This window comes from Telopea speciosissima, chromosome 6 (genome assembly GCF_018873765.1).
Source record: "Telopea speciosissima isolate NSW1024214 ecotype Mountain lineage chromosome 6, Tspe_v1, whole genome shotgun sequence".
NCBI lineage: Eukaryota > Viridiplantae > Streptophyta > Magnoliopsida > Proteales > Proteaceae > Telopea > Telopea speciosissima.
In genome coordinates this window covers 28,946,723-28,953,808 of record NC_057921.1, presented here as the reverse complement: position 1 = coordinate 28,953,808, position 7,086 = coordinate 28,946,723, and the positions used below count along the sequence as shown (strand labels likewise).

Genomic DNA, 7,086 nt, shown 5'->3' with positions numbered 1-7,086 from the left:
TTTTCTTTGCGTTGTGTTCATGGATCGAGGACAAGAACTAATAAACCCAACCTGTTTTGATTACAAAATAAGTTACCAGTTGTGTGGTGTTTTTGGCTTTGTATTTTTTTTCTTGAAGAATCCAAAGAACATTTGAATATGTTGTCACAAGATTGAGTTCATGAATTTGTATCCTGGTGTATTTCTCATCAATATTTTCTCTTATTCAATTCTCATTCAATAATTTTTTCTTTGATGCTATTCATCCTAAAAGCAGCATATTGTCACAGAACAGTATCCATGGTCAACTTCAGTTGGGAAATTTCCATGGTGAAGATCAAAACAATCTCAAAATGCCAGAACACCCAGTGATTATCATCAGTTTTTGAAGATCAGTTCGATGCGGTAATTTAAGCTACCTTATGATCCATCAAAATCTTCAACCAAATAGGTAAAAAATGACCCGTCAAAACTATTGATCAGGCCAAAATTGTCCCATTATTTATGACATAATCCTTCCACAAGAAGCAGAACCAGCTCAGGGACATAAGATGGGAAATGTGTAACATTAGTGAAACAAAACTTTGTGAAGATAAAATTTGATTACAACCTTATAAGTTCTACAGAGCCACCCCATTTCCTTATCCTAGATTATGCAGGCTCAGCTTGTAACTGATACAGAAAGAAATCATTATATTTCTAGAACTTAATCACGTTCTTTCAACGACATTCTTCCCAGCTTCCACCTCCAATTCACAAGCTTTCTCTACATCTAGCAATATCTTATTCAGCTCTTTAGAAGCGAGCATAAGCTACCAATAGGATACCTAAAAGAATGAAGAGTGGTATAGATTCCTACTATATATTGTAATGCAATGACTTGAAGATCCAACAATCTTGGCTCCTACCATAGCCTAATCACATGAACATACCATGAGAAAATTCCTCATCATAGGTAATGGGTATCAATTCTTTTTCCAAGAATGGATATGGTTTATTGTTCTGAGATTCCGTAGGCATCATCTTATTCAGATCTCTGTATTCTTTTACAATTTGAGTTCTTTTTATCTCTCTACTAAACCTGTTATTTCTGCTATCTGAACATTGACCAGAGCAACAATTTGGCCCGATTGGATTTGATATGAAAGTTGAGAAAATGGCCCTAACTCAACTTCAACGTTCAGGCCACCTATTAGTCCTGTCAATTCAATTTTGGCATTAATTTAAATTGGTGTTTGAGAGTTACTTTTCCTTGTATCCTCAAATTGTCTTCATATTTGCCCAGAATTTCTCTGCTACTGTTTTGTTCGTATCTCTTCTAATCTTTGGTAAGTCCTTATTACCTTATTCTTATTGTAATTTAGTGCAAGGGCCCAGTAAGCTTAGTTTGGGTATTGATTTTGACCAGTGTACATTAGAATGTGGCAATTCAAGTTGTGGGACCAAATGTGCATTAACCACCATCTGTCAAATTTTGAACTGAAATTTCAATCATATGGATCACTATATATACAACATTTTTCCTAGGTTAAACTTGACAGAACTTGACTTCTTGATTGTGCCACATGGTATAATGCTAGCAGCCCTTCAATTGCAAGCCACAACCCTCATGTCCTATATGAGCAAAAGTAAAAACATCCCCACATAAATGCAGGGACTCTAATTTCTTGATATAGATAGCTAGAATTGAGAACTAATCCATCTAAGATATTCCAATGGCTAATCTCAAATTTGCTTCCAAAATATGTTTTACTGATTGTTTCTAGCTCAGCACTTCCATGTGATTTACATTTAACAGTGTCTTTAGTAACTCCTAAACCAGTTTGCCTTAATAAATAGACCAGCACAACAACCCACCGACATATGATAATGATAACACTCCTACTTCTTAATTGAGCCTTATGGTCAACTGGTTCAAAATCCATCCACCTTGAATACAATTGATAGGTTTGATAACTTTGACAGAAAACCAATACCTGTTTGGGTTATCCTTTTCCTACAGATTAAAAAATGTGTAGAACACAACGGTTATACTAAGAGATTCACAATATGGTATAAATTTGTAATTTAAACAATCCATCGACTCACTTCAAGATTAGTTTCATGAACCTTTTCTCATGAGTAATGATTCTAAAGCTTAAACAACACCTTTTTCTTGAAAAAGTTATAAAAAAACTATAGAAATGAAAGCATTGTTCGTTATGACCCAGAGCACACAATAAACATCCCTGCATCCAAAACCCAAAAAAGAAAAAAAAAATTAAAAAAAAAAAAAGATATACATTTAAAATGAAAAGAAACAGGAATATCATAAGCATTTTCTACTTCTTATGGCTAAGACGGAGAAGGGATCAAAATTACAGAACATAATGAGAGGAAAAACCAACCATATGCTATTGAAGACTACTTTTAACTTTTAAGCATTTGAAGGTAAAGAAATAAATGCAGGAAGAAAAAGAAAATCCTCAAATCATACGGAGAGGTGTGGAAGAATAAAAAATGGGCTTCCGGGACAAGATAAATTAAGAAGTAATTCAAAGGTTAATTCAAGGAAGAATACCCTGTTCAACTCTGAATATTCAAATGGTAAATAAGATTGTTCGCTGACATAATGCTCAGATTAGAAAAATGATTCCAGATTGCATGTTAAAGAAATAGTAAAATATTCAGTCTAGAGCCACCACAGAGGAATCACTGATCAAAGTTAGTGAACAACAACGATTTTGCCAATTAGGGAGCGGAAAAATTGTTGCAGAAGACATATTACAGTAGTAGCAAATGAAAGACTTGCATGTAATCCTAAGATTATTCAATGGCACTGATGCATAATAACAAAATAACCTTTTATGGGATGGGAGAAGCCAAATGCAACTTGGATTTCTTACTTCATCACATCGGACCCAAGAACTTCATATAGATGAGCATAAGCCAGCTCAAACGGCAATTGGAGACAAATTATACTTGAGATAACAATTGCATCATTTCTGAATCGTAGAAGATGACCAAACCACTAATCTCTTTGAAAAGGTTCTTTTTTGTTATTGGTCCCTGATTTCTTCATGAGCTCCACAGAGGACTGGACGGATTTCCTTTCCACTTCCGCTAAATAACTTTTCTGCCATCTCAACAAGAATTTAAAAGATATTACCCTTTATTGATAAAAATGTGACCTAACAGCTAGGAAATAGGTGGTGATAACTAAATACCTGGCTAAAAGAGCAGAGTTCTTATGCTTCCAGAACTAGAAGAACAATACAGCCCATGATGCAATGCATATGAAGAAAATTGGAAGTCCCAATAGCTGCCATGATCTAGAGAAGATACAAATCAAGCACAACAGGTTAAGAAACACAAGACAAAACTGAATATGCTAAAACAAATTTTACAGTATTTATCAGCACCAATAACATCGACTATTGCTACATATATTGCGGACATACAATCTCTGACTTGGTTTTAATCCATTCTTGAAGCCTAGATATCTCCTCGGACCTTTTTCTTTATTTCATTTCCTACCTTTACATAAAATTTGCAGGTCTCAAACAATTGATCTTTAGGCAGGATTTAATGTTTTATTCTATGAACATAGCATCCTCTATAGTCGATAATCAAAATGATTCCGTTCATCTAATAGGTAGGATCAAAAGACCCATATCTTGAGCTAAACAAAGCCAACAGGTTAGATCTTCATTTGGAAGTCCCACATCTTCCACCAAATCAACTAAAAAACCAGGAAAAATTGATGTTCTAAATAACACTATTGTAATAAACCTCAAATTCATGAATACTAATATTTAGGCAACCAGTCAAAGATGGAAGGGGGAGAAAAATGGAAAGGGAAAAAATGCAAAACCGTTACAAAATGGTAAGCATAAATTGAGTTCTTCAGCAACACGTTAAACTTCAAAAGAAAAAAAAAATGTAAACGTTAAACAAACACACAAATTGCAAAATGAGAGACTCGAATCATATGCAGAAGAGAAAACACGTCTGATCCAAATAAAAGAATTCAATTAGAAATCACCCTTTGGTATCATAAGAGAATTCAATTGTTCCATCCATGTCAACAATGGTATCATACAAGAATTCAATTAGAAATAATCGAGGAATAAACAATATCGATACAGCCATGTAGTAATAAAGATAAAGTCCTCTTCCATTATGTCCCCTGTATAGAAAGCTATTGGAACAAAGAACAACAGGGTTTCAAATAAGTGACATAAAATTATTCCATCAAAACAATTCTACACTCATATCTTTAAATTATTCAAATTGCATTTGAAATTAGAATCATAACAAATAAGGAGACTGCTCATAATATATGAAAACGGAATAAAAGGAACAGGCACAGGATAGCTAAATTATCACTGACAACATCAACATAATGTGAACGTAATGAGATAGCAAACCAGAAGATGTCAAAGAGGAATTACCTGGGCTGCTTCTCCAACTCTTGTATCTGGATTTCAAAGGAGCGGGGACGCAACATACAAAAGAAGAATAAATCTGACTTCTCAAAATATGATTTTTGGCTTTCGCTGCAAGTTAAATATGATAAAACAATCAAGATACACATTCAGCTCCTCCAACATGCCATTGGCAAAAAAGTATGTAAGAATCAAATTTTCAGTTCAACTCAATTAGGGTTTATTTCAACTACTTTGGCTACACAAAATCTGTTTTGCCATTTCATTCTAAGCTAAAGTGCCCCCCTTGCAGAATGTCAAAATGTTAGAATTCCAAGATTTTAGTCCAGGAATTTAGAATATAAAGATTGGATAGAGTTGAGTTACAATGTAGGACTACGAGAAGGGAATTATAGTATATATTTTTCACTAGAAGTCAGCAATGTGTATATTAACTAATAAATGAGTACATAATACAAGTTTGGAGAGGTCCCCAACATGAAAGTCAGGGCAACATCAAAGCCTCTCAACTATGGCTATCAACGATCAAAACCAAACATAAAATTAGGAACCATTGGAAACATCCTAGTCCCTCAGTTGACCTTTATGGGAACCGAAACCTGGGCCTTTCAAGAATATCCCACTCTATCTCAATTCTTGCATAGCTTGGGGCTTCCTCCCATCGTTGGGAGACATTTGAAGAGGCGCACTGATGAGCACAGTTATGTGTGAAATCTTAGGATATAAAGCATTCATTTTACCACATTGAACAGTGCTACTCGGGTACTTTTTGTCATTTTTCAGGTTTAGGGGCATTTTGGTCAAAGTGGAGAATACATGTCTAATTGGACCGCCAAACGCCAAATTACGAGGTTGAAGACTTCAGTCGGGTTAGCTTTCCAATGCACAACAGTGGAAGTCACTTGATTAGAGCCGATTCGAGTTTAGAAGAAGAAGAAGAGAGAAAAATCAAGCATAGGGGCATAACGGTAATTTTGGAGAATCAAGAATCTTTCAAAAGATATCGGATATTGGGCTCATATTGTCTGGAATTTAAAATGGTGTAACTTTAATTCTCGGGTTAGTTCCATCTGGACCTAGGATAAAAAGATATAGCTCAAAAACGATTCTTAGTGAAGTTGGAATTTAAGATAAACAAATATAATAAAAAAAAATGAGAAAAATATCTTTTCTCTCTAATCTCTCTCCTAACTCTGTCGGATTCTCTCTCGGATTGTATTTCTTTTATTTTGGTAAATTCGATTTCTATATCTTCTCTCTCCCACTTCCTCTTAAATTCCCTCATCTCTCCCATCTCCCTTTCACGAGCTCTCTCCCCCATATAAAACCCATCTTGACCGCACTCCAGCCGCTCTCTTCCTTAAGTCCTTCGTTTTTTCTTTTTCAGTTTTAATTTTCTATTCTAGAATGATAATAGCAGCAGTAGTGCCGTTCCTCTTCGTTATACCCGATCTTTCATCCTCTTCTTTTTATTTTTAGTTTTTAGATCTTATGTAATTAGGTTATCATATGTAATTTTATTTTTTTTTAGAATCATTGTTAGGATAAATTTTATTTCCCCATCCCTTCGATGATATGTGTAATCTTCATTATACACTTTGGTAATTTGTTCTTCAATATTGGATGCGGCTTCAAGTGATGGGATTCAAGTGACGGAATCATCTTCATTGGAGTTATTCGAATCAGCTAAGTTCTTCTTCTTATAAATTTTAGTTTTAATAATTTCTATGTCTTTTTCTCCATCAATCCTTCCTTCCCTCTTCATTGCTTTCATGGCTAGCTAAACCTCTCCTTTTGGGAGTGGGTGAAACCATGAGAGAAGAAAGAATTGATGGCTAGCATTGTCTATGTGATTAATGGATATGATCAATATCGGACTTACGATGGATGACCGCCCACAGCTTGTATGTCATTCCAAGGGGAACTATATACATGTTCGTTAGCCGTATCCATTGTGACACCATTATGTTCATGTGTATTTTTTTTGTTTACATTGTATGTTGTATGAGCACTGTTTTCATAGGATATGTTAGCCGTATATGAGCCGTGCCGCATATCTTATAGACTTAGGCCGTATGCATGCTTTGCCCTAATATGCTAGTCATTGATCTGCCCTAATTCTCATGGTGGAACTCATTCCCAAGTGACTTTCTTATTTTTAATTCATCCATTACCTTAGTGGTTGCCCTAGTTTCTATTTTTAATTTGTTATCTTTGGTAATTTAGTTGCTTCTATATTTGCTAGTTTCCATAATTGGTAGTTTCTATATATAGGTTGTTTCCATATTTGGTAAGTTGTACACTTCGCGTTAATCAAAAGTGGAAATTTATTCAAGGTTGACCTCCTCGTGTTCGACCCGTAGCTACGATTGACCCGTACGCTTGCGGTTATTATTATTTTAAACTCAAACAAGTTTTTGGCGCCGTTGCCGGGGAGGTGACGCTTGTTTAGTTTCCAATTTTAATTGATTCGTAGTGTTTTCAATAAATTAAAAAAAAAAAAAAAAAAAAAAAATTTAAATCCAAAAGAAAAAAAAAAAGAGAGCTTTGTGCTTTAAATTTTGGATTGTGGCTTTTGTATGCTTGTTTGGGAGAGGAATTTTAAGAACCGGATAGAACGAGTTGAGATTCCAACTATGGGTGAGGAAGGAGAGAGGCAACCTATGACCCTTAGGGACCG

General features: G+C 34.9%; 1 long non-coding RNA gene across 1 annotated transcript; it reads right to left on the bottom strand.

Annotated features, from left to right (window-relative positions):
- Positions 1 to 2,860: 2,860 nt before the first annotated feature.
- LOC122663615 lies at positions 2,861 to 3,291 on the bottom strand. Its single transcript, XR_006333199.1, has 2 exons — positions 3,186 to 3,291; positions 2,861 to 3,101 (listed from the first exon to the last, which is right to left on the bottom strand). It is a non-coding gene; the product is annotated as an uncharacterized LOC122663615 (long non-coding RNA).
- Between the last annotated feature and the right edge of the window lie 3,795 nt (positions 3,292 to 7,086).